This window comes from Lates calcarifer, linkage group LG7_2, assembly GCF_001640805.2.
Source record: "Lates calcarifer isolate ASB-BC8 linkage group LG7_2, TLL_Latcal_v3, whole genome shotgun sequence".
Taxonomy (NCBI): domain Eukaryota; kingdom Metazoa; phylum Chordata; class Actinopteri; family Centropomidae; genus Lates; species Lates calcarifer.
In genome coordinates, this window is record NC_066854.1 from 2,148,900 (window position 1) to 2,173,415 (window position 24,516).

The window sequence follows — 24,516 nt, forward strand, 5'->3', positions numbered from 1 at the left end:
TATAAATAATCTATTAAGTGTTTTTATGGGGTTTATGTTTAAATAGCTGCTGCCATGTTCTTGTTCAAGTCACATACTGTACTGAATATGCGCATGTGTATGTGCACAAACACTAACTTTGAAACATTCTATGAACCCATTTTCTTTCTTAAAATCTCCTAAATGGTTTGCATTCCTTTCTTCTTTACGCTTGTGTGTGTGTATCAGTATGTGTGTTCTCGTGTGGCTTTGATTCCTCTACCCATTCTCCCCCTCTTCCTCATCTCTCTTTTCTCTCCTGTGTGTCTGCGAATGCTGAACAATTGGATGCACAGGTGGTCGGTCCACTTCTCCTCTTCCAAGTGTTAGATTTCATTACAAACAGTGTTGGAGGTGGGTCGAATGTGTGTGTGCGTGCGTGTGTGCGCGGTGGTGTTGGTGGGGGAGTCCTCTCGACATCTGTGGGCTTATTTGAACGGGCGGATGAGACACGAGTCCCTGCCGAGTTCCTCCACGGAGCGGTGAGGCTTCGCCAAGAGACCAACCGGGAGGAGATTGTCAGTTTGAGATCATTTTTTACAATTATTTTTTTATAATTTACTTTGAGGGGCAGAGGAAGGGTGATGGATTTTGTTTTTATTAATGGTGTTAGTTTGAATAGTCACCTGAAGTATTTTTATTTTTATTTTAATAAAGATGCTAGCAAAGTCCAGAAAAGTAACCGCTAACATCAATGACTTAATATGACCTTGATGGCTGATGTTGCACATGTATGCAATGAATGTCTTTACTGAATTTATATTTGTTAAACAAAAAATGGCCTCAGCCTCTTGATGCTGACTTTACCTGTTCTGTATTTATTCAGATTTCTAATTGACTGTTTCACCACTCTCTGGTGTTGCTGAGGGATACGACTGATTCATCTGCAGTTTTCCTGATACTAAAAAGCTTATTAGAATTCAGCAAACAAACTCGATAGTTAAAAGGTGATTTACTATCCCACACTGTGCATTTCGAGACATCCTCCTTCCTCTGTCTCTTTGTTGAAAAAGGTACGTGCTGCAGCCTGCTGCTCCTCTTTGGCTCCTGGCGAAATTGTTCTTGGCAGTCCTGTGAGGCTTCTCCCTGTTATGTGCCATTTGAAAGCATTATGAAATCTGCCATCTTGACTGCGCGAACCAAATAACAACAAGAGTGCATTGTGCGCCACCTGCTCCACACATTTAGGTGGCTTTAAATATGCAGGCCTAATGGCACCTATCCCCCCGGTCTGATGCAACGCAGCTTAGAAGCAGAGGGGGTGACAGGGTAGCGGGGTATTTTAGGGAGTTTGTAGCTTCATTTAAGTCTGCTGGTTAGGCGTTTGTCTTTTTTTCTCCTTTCTTCCATCTTGTTAAAGAACAAACACATGAATGACAAACTCTGGCTTCCCTGAGGCATCCAAGAGGTGTGTTTCTTTCTCTGTGTGTAGTTATGGCTGTGATGAGGCTTTGTCCGGCTCTCTGATGGTGAGAGAGACATAGCCAGAATGGCAGAAAGAAAGACGGAGAGAATTTAAAATATAGAGAATGAAACAGAGAGCTATGGGAGAAAAGGTTGGATATGTGCTTTGGACTGATATTATCAGGCTGATGTTGGCCTTTTAATAAATATCAGGTGTCAGTCGATCAGAGTTGTCCATTTATATGATGGAGGTATCTGATTTTCTTGAGCAACAATCAGAGGTGCCAACCTGCAAATTCATGTGCCAGATACTGCTTTAGGGTGCTGAAGGGGGTGGTGCCAACTTCAATCTGAAAGAAGTGGACTTCAAAAATCTATATCAGTCAAATCCTATTATTGATTGAAACACAAGGAGAGTTAAGGGGAGCAGAGGTAGCCAAATACACAGAGGGAGGGTAGAAAAAGAAAGTCTGTTTTCTGTGAATATCAAACCATCTGTCTGTCCCTGATAGTGCAGCACAGTTCACAAATTACTAACTTGACAGACAAGACATGGTTGTACCTAGTGGATACTAACACATGTTGACAAAGCAGGAGCAACCTGGAAAACTTCAAGTTTGCTCAGTTTTTGGTTTCGTTTATATGGGATTTTATACATTAATTTAGTACAGGGTAAACCCTGTACCATTACAGGATAAGCTTTAAAGGCCACCTTACAAATCCTACTAATCATGGACAATGTGCATCTTTGATGAATACATCTTGGTTCTAAGGAAAATAGTAATAAACTTAAATTAACTGATGAATGGGCATTATCAGTGAGAAATATCCCTATTTACCTCACAAGTTTTTCCTCATTTTTCACTTCTTACAGAGGCCAGTCAAGTAATGTAACACAACAGAGATGCAAGGGGTGGGGTGGGGTGGGGTAAATACATGCGCCAGTGTTATCATAGAGGAAATTCATATATATATCTGGAAGCCTAATCAAATCTATCCTGTGTGACTGACGGTTAAGATGCTGAATCCTGATTTACAGTAAAATCAAGCTGAAGGATCACACTGTACATCAACAGAAGCACTTCCCCCTCCCACAAACCAACAAACAAAACAGTACGGTGCCTTATTAAGCTTGTACCTCAGGTCCTGCGTTGCCATCTCGGTGTGTTAAAGGGAGCAGGGCTGGCAAATTAATGAGAAAATAACTTTTGTGATTTCCCACCTCATGTTAAGGGAGGGGATATTTTTGTCAGTTGTTAATTACTGTCATATGGCTACAGCACCTTTTTCCCTGAAAATGACAGAGAATGGAGGGAGGGTAAGGATGGAGGGGGAGGACGAAAATTAACTCGACTCTGGGAGTGTGATCTTGTCATGTGCCTGATATACAAGGGAACATGTCTTACCCTGCTTTGAGTGAATCTCATTTATTTACGTTTTTCATGCTTTGCAGTTATTTAATTTCAGTGGTTACCGCGTAGCAAGCTCACAGCTTCCAGTCACGAGAGAGGGAGAGGTGACTGAAGCAAAACAGTGATGCTAGAAATGCTTTTAGCCGACCTAACCTTGTTGTATCTCAGAAAAGTACTGGTACCTTCTGATAATGCACGAACACAGGGTTACATGCAGGGTGAAATCACCTCTACAATTCAATCAGTGCCAACAAGCCTGGGATTACAAACCTTGAATGCAGCTTACTATAATATCACACACTCGCTCTGGACCCATTATTTATAATAACAAACTGTAGAGATTTTAAAAAGTCAGGGTTGGTAGGTCATGACTGAAACCCACAGCTATGTTAGCCTCTGATCTCCACCACTACTCTGTCTTGCTATTTTGGCCATTTAAAACTTATAATGGCTCTTAGGTGTAGTAGTACGTGGCACTCGATAGCCGGTGAATGTCCACTTCACACATATCAGCGGTGTAAAGGACAGAACGTTGCTTGGCGCCTGGCTAGGGATTGTCTCCATTTCCTGGTTGACCGCTTCAGCGGCTCCTACCGAGGAGGGAGGGGTCATTACTCCTCCCATCACACACAGCCGACCTCAAACCACGGCCTGCAAACGCTAACCTTTTCTCGCCCCTCTAAAATCAAATCAATAACACTTTGGCCACGAACAGGGAAACACTGTGTTGGCATTAATCACCTGCCCTTCCATGCTTGACTCTGCAGTTTGTTCCTCGATGTCTGGATCTCTGTTTGGTTTGGAGGTAATGGATGGCTGGCTGTGTGAGAGACTGACTGACTGGTTTCCCTGCTGAATAAGTGGCTGTATTTCTGGTTGATGCAGACTGTCATCACTTGCTGCTGACACTGTGGAATGTGTCTTGATGAGCTGCTCTCAGTTTTGTTTAAAGCAAATGACAGATTTAAGGACCGTCTAGAATACGAGTTTAACTGCTAAGTCAAGTAGCCCAGAATCACAAGTTTACAATTTCAGCTCAGACAACTTTGCAGGAGACTATCCTCCCCCAAAAACTGACACCACAGTTTCTGTACAAGCAGCTTATAATGACCCATAATTATGTTTTATAGATAGACCACCTCTAGCAGGCAAAGTCTGCATAGTGGGTTGAAAAAACACAGGACTTTGACAACAACAGAGGTCGAGTGCACCTGCTGCTATCAGGACAGTCTCCTGAGTCGTATCAGAGGGTAAAGACAAAAGGCACAGTTTGGTGTTTATGTTGGAAAACTTATTGCTTTCCAGTCTATACATCATATAATTTGATCCATGTGAGAAAAAGACAAGAGATTCTTCAAAGAGAGCAATAGAAGAGGGATCACTCCTCTAAGACTTCTAAGACTTCTAGTTTAATGAATGTAGTACTAATAGAGATTATTTAGAATAAAGAAGGTTAGGGTCGAGCTACTAAAACACTTAACGTTAGGGAAAGATCATGGTTATGCCAGTGTTTCAGGTCTGTGTTCTCCTGCACCACAGTCTCCACACCCCTACTCTCTACCTTGCTACAAAAAGAATACACCACTTCTGCAAAGGAACTGAATATCAATTCTGAGGTGCAAAATCATCTAATGGACACTGCAGATTACTCCTATGGATACTATACTGTTAATATGACTTAAGGATTGCATACAGGCCAGCTGATGCAGGCCTGTTTTTACACAATAATTGACTCTTGCCACTTTTTCATAGCAAATGGTTGACTGGTTGCCAAGCTGGCTGACTCAGGCAACAACAACATACAGTAGGCTAGTACTTGCCTGCAGAAACAGACAGTAACTGATGTTGTGATACTGGAATGAAATCAGATTTTAAGTATTCACAAAAAGCGGCTTCTACCAATTCCAAGAAGCCAAATGTAAGTAAAAAGTCATACAGGGTCACATTTGCTTTTTTAATTTGTGGAGAATTAGAAAATCTATATAGGTGATCCGCACAAGTCAGTATTTATGCTGGGATAGGTAAGATGAAGGACAGGAAAGCAGAGAACTAAATACTTTTGAATTAATCACACCAACAGATGAGAAATCTCAGCATCTGGACAAATGAATGTTCCTGGACAAATACTCGTAGTCATGTGCATTGTCCCTTTAACCACTTTGCCTCTAAGATTAGCCAACATGCACACCAATCATTTTAATCATCTGAATAGTCATTTCAGGGTCAAAAGATTTCCCGTTTGAGCTTCTTTTGAAAATTCACATCCTGTCTTGATTCGAGTGAATTCACCCCACCGTTGGCTTGCTTCACACTCGTCAAGTGTTCCCTGTCCTTCCTGTGATTGCATTAGCAAAGCCTGATACCAGCCCTGCAGTCCCATCCACATAAATACTCCTCTCGAGGCTCTTGTGTAAGCACATACAGGTGCAGCCATAGAGGGCCTAGCTAGCGTTGGCAGGAAACAGGTGTCTGGCTATTGATAGCGTCCTGATGAGGGTGGGGAAGGGGGGCAACGAAATGCAGGGTATGAAAATCAGGTGGGTTGTTGTGTGGTCCCCGGGTACAGCGACTGCTAATTGTTACCAACGCTTTTGAGTCTATTTTTGTGGCCTGGTGCCAGATGGTTGTGGTTGACGCAGGAAAGAAAGGGAAGGTAGTTGGTGTTTATAACAGGTTGTTGATTCCTGATGAAATGCGACCTCAGGGACCCCTTAACACCTGGCTAATAGAGACGTGAAATTATTAACAGTATGTAAATGTGTGTAGGAACAGTAGGTGTATGTTTTCATGCTTTCCACACACAGTTTCAATGTGAAAATATCAGTTTGGTCCAAGTGTGACTTCCAGGAAAGTTGCATCTTTCTGTTTACTTGTGGTTTAAACTGTATGTTAACAGAAATTATCAGTGCACAAATTCCTGCACAAGAAGTACATTCAGGGTCTTACAGAAGCCTGAAATGCTGATTATTCAAATATTAGAACTCAAGGCAACTTATTTTATTCTAGCCCTTGATTATTTACCAGTCTACCTGAGTTGCTCGTATTCCTACTGTGAAAACAAACCCATGCAAACAAGGGCAGAACATGCCACTTTCAGGGAATTTGAAACTTTCTTCATATGATGTGACAGTGACAAATGATAAAACTAACATAATATTTTAAAAAATATGCTAAAAATATTCATCTACTCTGTCAAAGTAGCATGTCAGCAAACACCTGACGTTATTGTACCTAATCTCATTTACAGGGGTTTATCCATTCACCAACAAAGATATAAAAGGAAGACATTATTAAAATCATCATCCAAGACAAACTAACTCCAGGAAACCAAGTGCAACTGGACATTTTCCTGAAATCGATCAGGCCTGGAACAGCCAGGCAACAGCAACTGAACAAGACAGCCTCCACTCAACAGGTTTATCTTATTTCCACAGGATTTCAGATTTGAAAACAAAACCATGCTTCCTATTCAGTCTGAAGAGTAGCCTCCCAGCAGAGGCATTACTTCACACATAACACAGCACAGCACCGCCAGTGGAGGAAAGCTGCCTCTGCACTCAGTAGAGGAAAAAAAAAAAATAAACAGCCGACATGAAATCGATGCCTAAAACACCTTAATCTTCCAATTAAATCTCCTCAGTGGCTGCGGTGAGATGGTAACTGTGATAAGTGCAGGTTGGAGTGAGGCAGGGAGGAGGAGGAGGGAGGAAGAGGTGGAGAAAGGAGGAGGTGAAACCTACACAGGTACGTCTGTCACGGGTAATTACCTTCTCAGCGCCCTCGGCTCTCCAAGCTGCCAGTCGTCTGTCTGTCAGAGAGATCAGCTTACCTCTCGTCTGGGAGTGTGTGTGTGCTGACAGAGAGCATGTGCGTCTGGCAACAAGGAGATAATTTGTACAAGTTAGAATATGTGTGTGTGGAGAAAGTGGGTGCATACGCAATAAGTGTGCATACAGGTGTGTTGACACGAAGAGTGTTTGCACAAATGAATGTGTGTGCAAAAAAAACTGTGTAGTCTGTGTGCTTCAAAGAGTGCATCCTTAATTGAAAAGACCGTGTGTGTGTGTGTGTGTGTGTGTGTGAGAGAGAGAAAAAAAGTATGTGTGAAAGACGAAGAAAGAACATTAGTGCGTCTATAAAAACTATAAGCATGAAAATGTGCCAAGTAAGACAGCATGTACCTGAGGAGAGAATGAGCAGGGATAAAAAAAATGTGTGTCCTCCACACACACAGTCATGGACACACACACCTTTCTCAATGCCACAAAGCGGCCATTGAGAAGTGAAAAGGTAGCAGGCCGATGGGAGGAATTGTTGTGCAAACAGGCGAACAGAGGAGGTTGGTGTGTGTTAAGAGGCGGTGGGCAGGTAATAGAGCAGACATAATGGGAGCTAAGTACCTGTAATCCTTGGAGATATCACTCCAGACAAGTGGGGGACTCTGGGTAATTCCCTCTGGTTGGTGTAATTGGTCCCTCGCCAGGTTGGAGTGTGTGTGTTGTGGGGGGGAGTGGGTTGTAGGGTGTTTGGGCGAAGTATCAGGTGTGAGAGGCCGTCAGCTGCACTGAGTGCCTTCTATTGATCCAGGAGAGAAATTGTGTGTGGTAGTGTGTATGTGTGTGCTCCTGTGTGTGTGTGTTAGTGTGCACTTCTGACCCAAATTCAGCAGGAGGCATCTGGCAGGGTAAAGGCACCTACCTGATTTAACACTGGGAGGGGAGGCAGGTGCATGAGGGGTGACTGGAAGGATGATGATGATGATGATGACGATGTTCAGTGGTTAGATCAGATGCCACTCACCTATGGACGAGAGGTAGAAAACAGTCAGTACTAAAATATTATATATTTTCTATGAAATGTTTAATACCACGTCTCTGTCTTTAACAGAGTTTCCTAATTGTCTTAAGAGTATCCTCCCAGCACAGTATCACTTCACACACACACACACACACACACACACACAAAAAGTACCTCTGCATTCAGTGAATGAAAAAAAAAAAAAACAGTCTACATGAAATCGATGCCTAAAACACCTTAATCTTCCAATTAAATCTCTTCAGTGGCTGCAGTGAGGTGGGAACTGTGCAGGTTGGAGTGAGGCAGGGAGGAAGAGGAGGTGAAACCTACACAGGTCTGCCTCTCATAGTTGTTCAGTTTTTCAATCAATTGCATGATAACGTACATTCTGTACGTCACATTTAGACAAAACTTATTTTTCTGAATGTTTATGGAGCATTATCAGTCTTAAATAATTACATAAAACAGTTTCAACGTGCTTCTTAAAAAAACAAATCTACAAATGATGACTGATTTGTGTACAATGTATGTGAACAACTGAAAACAACCACACAACATGCTCATGTCTGTTCAGCTGTGATACTGGAGGCATGCAGTTCATGGGACAGCAGACACATCCTCAAATGTCCACCAAGTTACAACAACATGCCAAATAAACGGGGGTGGGGTGGGGTGGGATCTGACAGAGAAGTCACAGCACTGGCCACACTGTTTGAAGGACAGGTGATCGATGCAGAAACAACACAAATGGAGATGAAGACATATCTTAAAGATTTCTACATATCTCACATTTTATTGCTTTGAAAAACACTTGTCCCTTGGAGCTCCTGAAGCATGAGTCGATGTCAATGAGAGAACATGATTAAATCAAGGATATATGTGAAAAAATGTGTGTGTGTGTGTGATTACAATGCTTACACATGCATGCATGCGTGTGTGTGTGTGTCCCATTTCTTCTGGATATCTGCTAATTGTGCATTTCATTTCTGCTCAAGTGACTCTTTTAAAGCAAAACAGATACTGAGAGTTTGAGCGCCGAGAGCGATGGCGAGAGGCGAGGACGAGGGGAGGAGAGACAGAGGCGGAGAGGGAGAGGATAAAAAAAAGAAAAAAAAAGCAGAGATAAGAAACAGGAAAGACAGCTGCTCTTTTCCCTCTCATTTCATCCAGTTATTGGTTAACTCGGTGGAAAGAAAGTAAATGTTCAAGGGATTTCAGGTCGGCCCCTGCCTCCGCCAAGGTAGATGTGCGCTCCACTTGAGGTCTAATTCAACTCTTGTGTAGTATTGATCGTGGCTGCGGCCACAAGGGAGCCCGCCGGTCTTTCCTCGGACCAAGGTAGACAACGGTGAGAGAAAAACGTCTTGTAAAATGCCTCCCTCCCTCAACCACTCCCCTGTTGATATCAGGCTGCTGCTTTTTTTCTTCTCGCTTTACCCACTTTGTGTGCATCTACTTTTCCCCCTCAGGTTTTGCAGCAGAGTGATGGAATACCTTTGGAAAACAGCCGCAGGGACCGCCACTGCTCCGCCACCGTAAATTGGACAAGAACAAAAGGACAGTTGTGTGTTTGTGTATGCAACAGTATGTGTGTATATTTTGACATGCATTTATGTTAGTATATAGGAGTGGTTTGGTTGTGTGTAAGGTGTTTGTTAGTTTGCTAGTTGTCCATGCAGCAGGGGCTGAGAGCTGATTCAGCTGCACTTGGGTAGGGGGAGGTCGGAGGGCGGGGTGGCGGATGGACGAATGCAGTGAGGTGATGGTGGGGTGGACCGGGGGCGGGATGCGGGTAGGGGGTGAGGGGGTCCTGGAAGAAGCAGTACCTGCGATGAGAAAAATATGGATTCCTGTCGGCAAGACAAATTGATCTTCAGTGTGTGGGAGGAGCAGAGAGGCTTCTGAAGGGAAATCTGCTGAGAGGGAGGGCAGGAAAACAAGGAGAAGACACGGCTGGACTTCAGGTTTTCTATGTGTGTGTATGTGTGTGTAGCTACTGAACAAACAAAATCTCACACTCTCACCTAGTCTGCAACTACACTACAGCAGTCAGATACTGTAGTTGAGAACAAATGCAGATGTACATTCTGGCAAATAGCTCTGATCTTTGCAGAAGAAGGAGGCTGATGAGTAACTCTCTTGGCAAGATATTCATTCAATATTTTTGTGATATTGCTGCTAAAGAGCAAAGTTGTTGTGTGCTGCATTTCCACAGAAGAATGGTCAAAACTGATGCAGTAGAGGTTGAGATAAGCTGAAAACACTCCAAAACACTGGATGCTACCCTTTCCATAATGCAACTCAGTCTTTCATTACACAGAGCCAACATGGTAACGTGGTAATCCCCACACCTTTTAAAATTCCCATTTTAAGGTTTTTAATGTAGGTTTTCTGTTCTAACTAACCAACCATGATAACCCTGGAATAATTACTGAGCTGATATAGTGTTTTGTGTCTACACTTCCTGTATCTGTCTATCTGCGTTCTCCATTCTCACCTGCACATGCTCTTTTTAGCGTGTGCACAAATATGTGTAATTTCTGTGTATGTTTGTGCAAATTTATGGTCTGAGTGTGGATACACTACAAGTACATGTAGGTGTGTATGTGTATGTGTCAGTGCCACTTATGGCTCCTGACACCTGTTATTACCCCGCCTGATTCAACCAACCAAAACACATACACACACTGACTCATGTAAACAGGAAGGGGGTAAAGTGAGCAGAAATGCCAACTCTCTCCTTTGGGAAACACTGCAAATTCTCCTGTCATATAGTACACTGGATGCATCATCACTGCATCATAAGTATTTAATTACATTTTCAAATAAATAAATACTGCAATTATGTTTATCAGGATCTGGTGTGATATGATAGTCATATATCCAGTGCATAAAAGACTTGACATGCACTGTTTTAAACACAATCTGGTAGATTCACCAGATACAAGACAACCAAACTTCATTAAATTCAAAGAAGACAATCTAGACAAATCACAGTATCACCTTTACCATTTAAAACAGATTAGATGATAAAGTTTTACTACAGTAGACAGCAGTAGAGACTTGAGTGTTTTGTATCCAAAAGCATCACTGGCTTCATGCATAAACCATGTGACAGCAAAGGTAAATGTCACACAAACACAAGAAAATCCACCCTAGCATTAAACAGGTTATCACTTCATCTCAGAACCCATAAATCAACCACAAAGAATGTAGGAGACACATTTCTGGATTCACACAAATGCAGCAACACCATTGTTATTCCTAAACTACCCGACAACTTCAAATGTTTGGCATCTGTAAAGGCGGCTGCTAAGGTCGCTGCCTCCGAGCGCCGGCTGGGTGACACCGTTATCGTCAGGCACCGCAGATTGGCACCTGTCACGGCGCATTCAAACCCCTGTGAGTAACACTGACAGACAGGTCTGTGCGCTGGACCTGAGGTATTACCCGTGGGTCCCCTGGCCTCCCTGGGTGAGTGGGTGGATGTGAAATGAAAGTAAAAATAAAACACTGTTTTTGTCCTTTCACATGCCTCTTAACTCACTGCTTCATCAGTCGTATACTGTAAGTATCATTTGAATTTAAATTTAACATGTCTTTTCTCTTAAAAAAGTGAATCACTGTGAATAATTACAAGAACATTTAATATTAAACACGAATCATGGGAATTATTTGACCACATATTTGACCACATATACAAAATCACCAATAACAGGATCCTTTATAACTTGAACTCATTCTCTGTTTCTACATGTGCAGAATATGATCAAAGATATGTGCTCATGATGGTGTTACAGTATTATATGGATGCAAAAATTTCAAGTTTCAAATTAGTTGGTGGTAACAGTCATCCCAGATGCATCTCATTTCTGATTGGTCCCTTCACTACTTCCTTTAACTGAACCATATTTGTTTAAAAACTTCATTGAGAGCATTGATCTCATCCTGAGGCAGATAAGATTTGAAAACTACATTAGACTATAAATAGATAAATAAATCTAAAAACATCATGAAATGGTTTGTGGAGAAGAGTTTTTTCTTGCTGTTCAGCATGCCACCATTAAAGGAATTACAAGTTCTTTAAACTGAAGTCCTGGCCGTTTCTTTATTTATTTTTGGTTCAGACATCAGGGTCAAAGCGGCGGAATAAGCACCTCCTTATTGAAGAAGACAAGAGCAATGATCGATGCCAATCGCGTAATCAAGCTTTATTTGAAGGGGGTCGCTGATTCTCAGTCCATCAAGGTTAAGAGTGCGGCACTTGTCACGGTGTGATTTATTATTGCCAGGAGCAGACGAACAACGTCGCATGCCAAAGGGGGGGTGGGAGCGAGGAGACGAAGCCCCATCGTTTGTATTAATAAGTCCAGACGTTACGTGTGAGGCGCATTTTGGAAATTACCCTTGAAAAATTAGCGTGTCACGATCAATCGTCATCAAATGATTCAAGGGGCGTGGCCTGCCCTTATTTAAATGGTATTCATCAACACATGCACAGAGGGTAAACTAATGGATTGTTATTCAGATGTCTTAAGTATAAAAGAGTTATTTCACCCTCTCTTTGTTTTTGATCATCCAAGTGTGTGTGTGTGTGGGGTGGGTGTGTGTGTGTGATGCTGCTGTTGTAAGTAACTCTGATAGGTGATTCAGTTGCTTGCATAAAAATGCAGGATTACTCGTTCCTGTTTTTGTTGAAAATTCATCAATACTAAAAATAACCATAAAGAAAAACTAAGCAGCTAATTAAACTACAAATGTAACTAAAAACAAAGTAAATATTGACATAAATTGCAAGGTATTTGGTCAAAAGTGACATTTAACTACACATAATGATAGTAATGATATGTTTTTCTTGAAGTGAATCCCATCCTGCTGCAGCTTTATCATAATAGCTATGACTAAAAGTGACGTCTCAAAGCTTAAAATGCCAAATGTAAATCTTTCAGTTTGGCTGCTGTGCTGAAGGAACGCCACTGTGAGTGATGCCTATTTACAAACAAAAGTACGCTGGGACATTCCCGCCTGTCCGTGAGAACACAGTGGTATATGGGAGACGAATGGAGCGGAAACTACATTTTTCATCCCGTTCCCCTCTGTTTGTGCTCCCCTTACACACACTACACAACAGGGAACACATGTAATGCATCACGCCGTGATTTCTGACAGCGAGGTGGAGGTAATAACTTTAGGAAGCCCGCTCCCCTTCTTTTCTTCCTCCTTCCCCCTTCCCTCCATTGGCCCCTCTCAGCAGCTCAACGCTCTTATGTCAGCCATCGATCTGGTGACTGGAGACAACTCATTTCATCACCGTGACACACCATGATGGACCGGTGTGCCCTGAACCCCTCGACTTATTCCCGGCCCTGTGCTCCAACACGCCTCCATCAGAGGCAGCGTGTCGGATGCTTGGCGAGTCTATTGATCTGCCACGGGTGGACAGCCAGGGGGGTGCTGATGCCATTCTCTTCTGGCGGTTTCTTTATTTCCGTGGGCCTCGTCATAAGACCACAGCTCTCTGTCACTATATTTGAGATTCTGACACACTTACTGTGTGAATTTACTGTGTATTAAGTTGTGCTAGATGTGACATCACATTTCGATTTAGGTTTCGTCCTTTTGACAAAAACCTGCATCAGTTTTCATCATGTGTCAGTCTAACTTTAATCAAATCGATTAAATGTAATTTAGGTAATACTTTTTTAATTGTAGGTTTTTACAGTTACCTTTCATTGTGCACAAGAACAGGTCTTTTCTGTCCTTCAACAACAGGAAGATTTAATCATTTGCAGGGACATAAAAAATGTTGTCCTTGATCTCACAAGACACTGTTGTTCATCTCTGTGTAAGTGATAAACTTGTGTCTTTGGTTGTTTAAAATTGAATTATAACATGTCTGAGTTACCATCTTTGATCTCAAGAATAGCTACATGACGTATTTCTGTTTACCTGTTCATACAAAGGACTCAATTGTCTATTTCTCTCAAAATCATTTTCTAAATTGAACAAGTGAAATGTTTCATCACAGGCTATCTTTATGTAGTTTCAGAGTCCACCCTTAGCAATGAACCCTCACAGATTTCAAACAATGTCACATCAGAAACAAATAAAGACATTCATAAAATAAAGTCCTAATAAAGCTCTGACTTGCTTTTGTCAGCTCTTTCAGTGTATTGTTTTGTCCTTCACATGTTCTCTGGGATGAAGTTAACACTTTTATTAAGGAAAAGCAATAATTAAAGTCAATTTAGAAGAGAGGGGTTTTTGGTCTATTGAAGAATTGAACCCCCAACCTGTGGAAGAACCTACCTCACCCAGATGCCATTAAGGCCTTCCTCTACCCATGATTCCACCCTGGCAGTGTTAGCGCCGTGCCTCTGTCAGTTTGTTGTGCTTGGTGTTGCAGCCCCGAGGCAGTACAGGTCATCCTGATTTCTGCACAAGTGTTGAACCTAACACCTGACCCCGAGGCTTTACCGGAAAGATCCAAACCCGACATGACACATGACTACAAACGGGCATAAACACTAACGCTTCCCCCCCTTTTGGCTGAATATTGCTTCGCTTAAAAACCCAGAGCTACATATTCATGGTGTCAGACAGAGAACACATGTAAGGTAAAATAAAGAAACCAAGTGCTGATTTTATGCTCATTATGATGAATGAGTACAAGTGTGAGGTAATGTGTTTATGCATGTAATTATGTGTGTGTGTGTCTTTGCATGTATGTTTGTCTGTGTGAAAGCTAGGCTCAAGTCAAGGGCAGTAATGCAAATTGTCCTGTCACTTCATTTACTGCAGGATGGGTAGATGTGTGTGCGCGTGTGTGTGTGTGAGGTGAGAGAAGAGGGGAGGGGGAATCAGGCCGAATGTCCTCACAACACACACACACACACACTTACACACGCACTTTTGTTGGTAGAACCTCGGGGCTAAGCTGAGCCTCAACCTGAACTTGGGAGTTCATTTTGTTTCTGTACGTCTGGAGCAAAAAGAAACAGCCTAGGGATATTTCGACTATTTTTTTGTGTGTGTGTGCATGTGTGTGTTCTTTCCTGCCTGCCTGTTCACTTAATGTTTCAGTAAAACCTCTGGAATTACAGGCAGAAAGGTAATTCGCCAGCGAGGAAGCTTTATTTTCCAGTGCTCCCAATTGTTCTGACAGCCAACCTTGCTCGTGAGATCTTTCCTTTGGCGTATGTGTTTTGTTTCTTTTTCTTTCATTGGTGTGTGTGTGTGTGTGTTTGTGTGCAGCTGGGTGTGGAAGTGTGGAAGGGCGCTAATAAATCAGACAAGGCAAAAGATGAAAATCATGAAAATAAGACCACGAAAAAGGTTAGGGGAAGCTCAAATATCTCCAGCACTGCAGGCATCACAAAAACTACATATCCACTCCCAAAACGGTTTAGCAATCCACCTCTCAATAATAATAACAATAATAATACACTCTTTACATTTGAGTCTCTTTCCTCACAAAAAAAGACAAGCCTGAGGTTGAAGAGAGCTGCAAATTTAAATCATTCCTTTTCCAAATAGAGGACCTACCCCTTAAAACCTCTATTACAGGTATAAAAAAAAACGTTATCGTTGTCTTCGTGGCTTCCAGTGCTTTCGCTACGTGTAAGAGCACGGCCTCTGAGTATTAGCAGAGGCGGTTTAAGAGAAAAAGTTCATTAAATACCTCGGGGATTAGCTGCCAGAGTTGGCCTGGCGTCTCGGCTGGCAACAGTTAAACCTTTCGCACCTGCTTCACCCTGTGCTGACATTCTACTGCTGCTTTTTTTTTCCTTTTTAAAGAGGAGGTTTTGAGAAGCTGCTTTAAGAAGAAATCCAAAAAGAAGAACCTCACACACACACACACATACACACACCCACAATCTTCACCTGAATGGTAATGAAATCAGCCAATTTACTGTAGCCTGAAACATAAAGTTGGGGGGGCTCGGATGGATGGCATCGAAGCATGCACTCAAAAGTGGACTTCAAAGGAGAGAGAGAGGGAGAGAGCGAGCTGCACCCAAGCACGGCGGCGGCAACAGCGGCCGCGTGAGTGGAGAAAGTTCCGGAGAGGTGGGCAAATCTGTAAAGCGCTGGAGCTGAGAGAGAGAGCTAGTCACCTCATCAGGCGTAGATTTTACAGCCCCCGTTGCCCTAATCCTGACAAGCCGACCGCCATTAGGGAAGCTGCACCTCCCTCCTCACCCCCAGCCCCCCAGACACCCCCCTCCTCAACTTCTCTCCCTGTGTGTGTTATCCTCACTCTGGAGAGGGAATTTCATCTCACTATTGAAGATGTCATGCAGAGAATGGGGGGCTTGTGAGCATATTTATTTGATTAAAGATGATGATGATGAGAGGGAAGAGGCCAAGGAGGACATGGTGCAGGGCAAATTATTAGGCCTCTCTTTCTCTTACAAACACACACACACACACACACACACACACACATACACACATGCGCTGTTTCTGTTTGTTTTCTAAGTGGGATCCAAATCAATATTCCAACTCCAGGAGCCTTCAAAGGCAGCCAAAAGTAGCCAAGTGAAAATACTTGTTTGGGAAACAGCAATCGAAGCACAGGAGCATTAGATTTGGTTTGGTCCAAAACAAAAAAATTTGATTATGGAAGCACAGGCAAACACAAACAGACACAAACACACAAACAATGCAATGCAACAGTCCATATTTGGGTTTAATTAATTGCTTAATGCCAATAATATTGCTGTAATGTGATGCTAATTACGGGGTAATTATGTAAACGATGGTTAACTATGATGATCAACGTTCAAATTAGCATTCAAATCATTTCAGCGAAGGGCCCACCTCTCATAATTGCATTAAAAGATGTACACAACTTTGAAATGCAAGCAGAGGAACCTTCTTTTTGTACAGAGGATGTGAAAATGCCCTCCTCCCCCTACACACATATCACCAGGCACACACACACACGTACACTCACACACCCTTTCCTCCACCTCTGTACTTTTTTACAGGCAGAATCCACAGAAACATCTGTTAAGTAGGAGCAAATGTCAGCTAATTATTTCACCAAAGCATGTTTTTAATTGATCAACAGGGGAACAGCTGTAGAGTGGGTTCTCGCGTCACGGCACTCAGCGAATGAAGACAGAGGCGGGGGGAGTGCGAGGAGGAGGGGGAGGACAGGCGGGGGGGTTTCTCTGAGACAAGAGAGCACCGAACCCTCCACCCCCATCCTCCAAACCGTTGAGAGAAGGTTTGACCCACCGCTGTAATTACTTATTTCTGCTGAACCAAAGTGCCAACCTGTGAACGATGCTTTGACAGAGTCAGGGGAGGAGCACTCATGTTAAACCTTGATCAAACAGATATTAACAGGTTCATATTAAATGCAAAGGCCTTTTTTTCCCTGGCAACATATTTTAATATGCTGTGAACAAAGGTCTGCTGATACTCAGTTCAAACTGAATATTTCAGTTCAGCAGATGACTGTTTCTTCTGGTCCTATGCTTAAAACAAGGCACTAACACCACCATGGTTACCAGTTTGATTCCTTGTTTAATTTTGGCTATCCACATCTGTGCACTTCCTAAGGACATTAACACACTAAAAACTAATTTGGAAGATGTATCAGACACTTTGATCAGTGGTATCGCCTCTCTGAATGCGCAAGAAGCAGAAAAGAGTAATGAGCAAGGGTGTTTCTACCCGTACCATCTATCTGTAGGAGGTTTGATAAGGCTGGTAATCGATACCAACGACTCAGTGATGGCTTTGCTGGATGTGGGATGCTGTATTTCTTTCAAAACAGACTTTCAAACCACTGTTTTTGAGTCCATAAGAATTTCAATTTTACCAGTTGCCTTTAAAGCTTCTAATGTAGATTTTTTAAATAAGGGATGGCATGCTACACAACTGCTTGAGAAAATCAGGCTCATATTAAATAAAAAACAACAACAACAAAAGAAAACAATTGGATAAAGTAAAATTCCCAAATGCAAAGCAAAAAACTATTCTTAGCTCTTGAAATGCTACCAGAGGAGATAAAACATATTCACCTGACACAATCTCTGCACCTTTAAAGGTTGCACTCCCTGTGTAGCTCAACAGGTGAAGCAGGAGCTCCATTCTCACAATGCCAAGAAAATAAACACCCCCACAGTACTGGGAGGCAGTTTGGGTAAAGGTGTTGACCAGGTGGCATATGCTCTGAATTTTCATTCAGTAACAACACAAACAGTGACTTAGGCAACCACTTCCAGGTACGTCTGTCTCATTTGTAAAAAGTGCCTGACAGGTTAGAAACGTGTGATTTGTTGTGAGCGGAGCTGTTTTTCAGAGGGCAAAGAGAGTGTTTTTTTGCTGCTCCTATTTCTGTCACATCCAGGTAGAGGGATCAGGGAGAGTCAAAGGCCAGAAAAGACACACGAATCTGGGTTAACCTCTATAGATGCTGTCCCTTGAGGGTGGTTGTGAGCTCTGGAGAATAGTATCTCTCTTATCATGTCAAGTATATGTAGCCTTTTTCTTCAGTCATTAGGAAGAAATCCACAGAAATTTTGTCAATGACAAACCAAAAAGCTGTTCTGTTTTTTACAACCACGTTGATGTGGGCACTTGTGCATCTATTTATTAGGAACATGTGCTCACATTTTACTGCTAATTTGGCTTGAAAGTGGCAATACCTGAGTGTAATTTAAGGGCTGTAAGATGTAAGCAAAAGGGTGATTGGCCACTTCTGTTCCAGTGCTATGTAGCTGTTTCCAGGTGTTATGTTGCTTTGAGGCTGTGGAGGTTTAGTTTCAGACGTGGGAGAAGGAGGTGCAGTGAAGTCAGAGGCTAAATGCTACCCCCTGCATTTGTAAACATTAATAGGTTATTGTGGAAAGGCAAAACATGGGACATCAGCAAATCACTTCAGAAAGCTTAACTGCTCTGAGCAAACAGAATGAAATGAAAATGACTCAGATGAGCATATCAACATTTTGATCAACTCAGAGCTTGTCCCATCTGGATTTTGGTGGCTAGACAGCAAGAGGACAGTGTTCAGAAAGATCTTAGTGAGTAAAACAACCGGAAACTATAAAAGGAAGGAGGCTAATTAATTTTTGACACCTTTCCTACATTACTCTGATCTCCCTTGAGTATTTCCTTAAAAGACTTCTGAGTACTTCTGTGGTCAACTCCTCTGCGGTCCCTCTCAGCCAGGGTGAAAAAGTAGAGAGGAAGAAAGATGAAGAGCGAGAGGAGAGGAAGAAAAGAGAGAAATCTTCCAACTGGCAGCAGTATGGACTAGGGGAAGCTCAAGCATGACTAAAAAGTACATTCACCGCTAGTCAGTGAATTTTGCTCCCTATTTGTCACTGCCACCTTGGAGAGCAGTAAGCATTAATAATACATGGGAGCTGGGGGAATCTATTAGAGGCTACCCTTGCGGAGAGGAATCAGACGGAGGCTGGGCGCTAGAGCTGTTAGGAGAGGAGACTGCGAGGGTTGGGGTGGGAAGACAGAGAGATAGAGAGGAACAGAAAGCCTGGGTGCTCCAACCATGCCCCTCTTATTTATTGAAGAGAGTTTTGGGGGGGCCGGTGGAGGTGTCAGGTGTGGCTCATGTGATGCATCATCAGAGAGAGAAGGAAGGCAAGGAAGAGAGAGCGCCGTGGTGAGAGGAACCTCAGGACATGGCTGTAATTGAGTTCATTGATCAAATAGGGAAGGAGGGGGGGAAGCGAAAAAAAAATATATACTGGACACACTGTTACCTAACCGTGCATTCAAGCAACTCAACAAACTCAAGTCTGTTCATGTTGTTGGACCAGGGAACTGCTGAATTTAACCTCTGCCACCTTATCTTAACCAAGAACTTCCTGGCACATGGGGTTGAAAGTGCTAGTGCTAACACATTATTCTGCTACTTCACCATTCAGCCTTTTTACCATTAAACATCATTTCCTAGTGAATTAACAAAAATGATAGTACTAAAATAAACATATACTGTGTAAGCAAGAAAGCCAGGCACTACTGAAGCACTCAGCCTTGGTTTTGATAACTGCACATTTTTGATGATTTATTTAATTTGATGTAGAGAAGTAAAAGCCGTATTAGAATCAGGTTATACTGATTTTCCTTTTTTCCCCCTCACATTTTTGCTCTATACCAAAAATGTGACTCTATTATGAATAACCACATTAATAGCACTAAGATTCTGTTGTTCTTTACTGTCAGTTTTATGATATTTTGACATGTTTAACAGACGAGAAGACCCTGATGCCTCTCTGTGTTGCCACACACTCTTACCCCTCCTCTTCTATTTTGGCCAGGTCTAACCACTTTGTGGAGGTGGGGGGGGGGGGCACAAAAAGGAAAAAAAAATGAAGAAGAAGGGGAAAAAAAGTGGACCATTTGTTGCTTCAGATGTGCTGCTAATCCTTTGATCGAACCTCTTATGCTCTTCAAACTTGCGACCGGGGCCAAGCTACTAATGAAATTCTGAGGCCGGCAGATAGGCCTCGAGCCGGAGCGTGACAGAGTCCATCTGGTGTGCTAAAGTCCCCCTCTGCTCTCAAACACACTGCTCAATGCAACTCTATGGGAACACTTTGAAGTGTTTTTGCAGTGTTTAAGCTGCTGCACTGGGGCCAGATCTACTCTGCTTCTACCTGAAATTAGACACCACATTAACTATATTTATTATAATATTAATGAGTCATTACCAAATACATTTAGGTAAATTAGAACAAAAGTAAGAACGTTATGATAAGAATGTCAGCCTGTCCAACAGTCTCTACTCTACATTTGTCATCGTGAGCCACCTGCTCAGATTTGGAGGGAAACCTGCTGGACTGCTTTACGGCACAAAACAGGAGGAGGGCGCTGTTATTCCAGAGCAAACGGAGACAAAGATTTTAGAGCTTCTGGTGACAGCAGATGGTGGAGGGAGTGAAAGAGTTCCAACATGGCTGTCCTGTTCAGGAAAAGAAACAGGGACAACAAGCGACAGGGCTTCAATACGTCATCTGAATTATTTATCATTTGAGTGTCAAACTCTCACTTCCTGTAAGCTTTAACGGCGGCTATAAACAGTTCGTAGACACTGACATCTATGGTAAATTCTACAGAATTTGTGGTTCATTTAATTTCATTGTGTTTGGGGCTGAAATTAGTAGTGAATTAATCACTCATTCAACAGAATTAATTGGCAACTACTTTGATCATTTATAAATAATTTGAGTCATTTTTTAAGCAAGCATGTCCAAAATTACCAGCACCTAGCTTCTCAAATCTGATGATTTGTTTGGTGGAACAAAAAAGCACTTTCTCCCGTTATTCAACATTTTACAGACGAAGAGAAGAAAGAGAGAAAATAACCAGCAGATTAGATAGTTGCACCTCAAGTTGTCTTCAGTTATGTCACATGTGATTAGAGCTGGTTATTTTTTTACCAGAATTTAGGTGCAGATATCAAACAATGTATTTTTCGATACCTCACAATGGGGAAAAAAATACTTTTTTATATTGGGGGGTATTGAAAAGAAGCCAAACTTTTCACTTTTAATGTTAAATGCCAAAAACAAGCAGCTCTATGAGAACTATAAGAACTGTCGGCTCATGAAGAAAAGAGTGAACAAGCATTTGATGCCAGCTTTCGGGAAACTTTTTTTGTCTTTGATACTAGGTCCTGCAGACAAATCTTGAAAAAAAAATCAAGGTTTGATACCTGTGATGTGTTGGCAGCTTGGCAGCAAACCTGAAGAACCTGGATACAGATGTGTCATCTGCTCCAAAAAACTCTTATCTCACGCCAAAATTAAGAATAACTTCTGTAGATCACACCATGATGACCACAACCCTGTTCTAAAGAGCAAATCACAACAAACCACTATGATCTCTTAACCTGTTTGGTGTAGGATCCAAACCCAACAAAACCCAGACATAACCATTTTTTCTGTCTTTTTTCATACATTTCCACACTTGACAGACCTGTGTAGGAACCCTGATCTGACTGCTAGCTTGTGTTTGAAAACATGCCTGGTTGCACTGACCCAATCCATACTACACACACACATGCATACACACACACACCTCTCCTCAGTGCCTGAGAGGATGAAACATACACACACACACACACACACACACAGCTTTACATGCAAGGATGCGTGTCGGTGTGTTTTCTAAGACACAGAGCAAAGAATGCAGGGGAGGCTCAGGAACGCACACTCAGAAACTTTTGCATTCTGCACACACAATACACACAACCATACAGTTTCTTATGCCTGTAGGAAAAAGACAAGAAAAAGCAAACCACCTGCTGTGAACTACACATTCATTCTGTTTGTATTTTCTTCAGTTTGCTGAACTCGCTCTATTGATGTACTGTTTGTCTACTTTTCACTTTTCAGACTTACTTCAAAAGCAACGCTCTGACTGCTCTCTCTGTTTGGTTTCCATTAACAAAGCGGTTCTCAACATGAGGATCTAAGCACAAATCAAGTTCTATGAGACGTCTTTCGGCAGTTTGGGGGTCGCAGCATGATTTCTGCAATGATTTTGCAAATATATTTTATTTACTTATCCATTTCAAACGTTTTTATTCTTAGTGGTTAATTTCCTTTATTCTTGTATGACAAGAATACCCAATATGGTAGATACTGCTTGAAGAAAAAAAGGTTGAGAAAGATGTAAAGAACAATATACTCACAAGGTTTATTTTACAAATGAATAATATTCATTCTGTTAGCCTGCTTACTGAAATACCCTGTCTTCTGTTTTTTAAACTGTCTTCAGCTACACTAGCTTCAGGTGAACATAATGTGATATCTTCTCACCTGCCTTGTAAATAAGAAAATTAAATGAAATGTCTAAAATGTAATATATTGTTTTTTTCCTGCTAATCTGTCTGCACGTTATCTTTTTTTGTCTCACATTCTCTTCTGTTCATGTCAGTCAAGGAATAGAATGGATTCCTCTGAATATATTAAAAGAAACATACACACTTTTGAACAGAGTATTTCTTTGATGCAGCGTCAAACAACCATTTTCCTGCAGACATCAGTGACTGCATCACATGGGTACAATCACATCAGCTGGGCTGAACATGATGCAGTATGTGTTTGTCCCGCAATCGTGTGCATGTGTGTGTCTGTTAGCGCCCTGAGGCTCACACTAAATCTGGCCTCTCATTGTTGGAAATTACAAGAATGGTGTCACAGATTGTCAGTTTCAGATATCATCTTATTGACCTGCGAGTGGTGTTCATGTGTGTCTGTGCATGTGCGTGTCCTAAACCACAGCACCACTGTTTAGGAAACACTTTATGAGGGCTGTTACATAATTTGAAAGCCATGAGGCCATAAAGATACCGGTGCAGCATCTGAACACTGATGTGCCATCTGTCTGCAAACCTGATCACCTTCGATGTTGATCAAAATAGAGCAGCATAAACACATCGATACTGTGCCTTTGTTACTTTAGGTCACCAAAGTAAAAGTTCTAGCCCTTTAACGTCTTGCTTTTTACTCCCCTTAATTATGCAGAGAAAATTAATGACACAATAGGAGAGGAGGATGCCTCCCATCACCATCACCACCTCACCTCTCTCCCCCCTCTGTCTCCCTGCGCTGAAGGAGGCGGCAGTGGCCTGAGCCAAGACGGAGTTCACCTAGGGCTGGGATTTAATGAAGGGGGGTAACTGTCTGCAGTCGGATGGTTATGGGGGTTTAGGGAAGTAACGCTAGGGCTGTTTTGGGGCGGGGTGTGTTTTGTGTTTGTTTGGAAGAGGAGGGGGGAGGGATTGTCTGGCTCAAACCACCTGGACTGACCAAATTCAATGTCCCCTCTCGCTACTGGATGATAGAATTTGAGCGATACGTGCCAGATGGACTCTTAGAGCTACAAAGGACGTTTTGGCTTCTAGTTCCTACTTTCAGTAGAACATGTATCACCTGTACACCTGGTGAATATATGCAAAACTATATAAGCAATTTATGAATGAAAAATGAGTGAGTATATTTGCTTATATGAAGTATCTATTTTTCCAAAATAGCATGGGTATGTGTGTGTGAGTGAAAACACAGGGATACTGATACAATATTAGTATCAAAATATAAATATTATTTCTTAAAAAACTATTATTGGAATACATTGTATTCAAAACTACAAACCTAAAATATCTGATCTTGCAAGAATGTCTCCTTCTATTGTACTGTGTTAAAATGAACACAACATTTTTTGTATTGAATATAATGTTTCTATCCTTGTATTCATCCTGCATTAGGCCTGTACTGGCTCTATTGCAGAGCAGCAATAATAACTGATGTGGACTGATTGCTGTTGAATTCTTTAAGTGCAATACATAAAATAGATTTATTTGTACTGTGTTGGAGGCAGGACTCCCAGAAAAAAAAGATATCAACTGGATAAATATAACCAATACTACTGTATCTGCATGGATAGATGTTTTTATCTATAATTTAAGTGAACCAACATTTCAAGGAAAAATCTTAAAATATAATCCACCTGTGTACATACTGATGGTTGTTTCAGTGATGATAACTGCCTGGGTTCACACTCCTCCAGATTCACAGATTACCACTGATTTATATCTGCTTGCTCAGAAAAAGGTAGGAGATATCTTTTTTTTAAACAAACAAAAAAGCAGATAAACTGAACTGAAGTGGGTTTCTAAAAGGTAATTGTGTAGAAACGTGAAAATGTGGCTTTTTATCCCCTTAATCCTGTTAGATTTGGATGGAGATAGCAAGCGACGCTCTAATCTGTTCTAAGGTGTGGAAGAAGGGATAATGGAGATTGAAGAAGATATGAGCGTTAAGGAACCGTGTGCTGTGCTTCTCTCTAATGTAGCTTTCAATGAACGGTGCATGGAAAGAACAAACACTACCCATGTGTG

General features: G+C 41.9%; 1 long non-coding RNA gene across 2 annotated transcripts in view; it reads right to left on the reverse strand.

The window, feature by feature from the left end:
- Window positions 1-6,597: 6,597 nt before the first annotated feature.
- The window catches only part of LOC127139148 (uncharacterized), a 161,662-nt gene continuing 143,743 nt past the window's right edge, over window positions 6,598-24,516 (reverse strand). For both annotated transcript variants that reach the window (XR_007809138.1, XR_007809137.1), the window contains exons 10-11: window positions 7,533-7,634; window positions 6,598-6,707 (exon numbers count right to left, since the gene is read on the reverse strand). This is a non-coding gene — a long non-coding RNA (uncharacterized LOC127139148). The remainder of the gene's footprint in view (window positions 6,708-7,532; window positions 7,635-24,516) is intronic.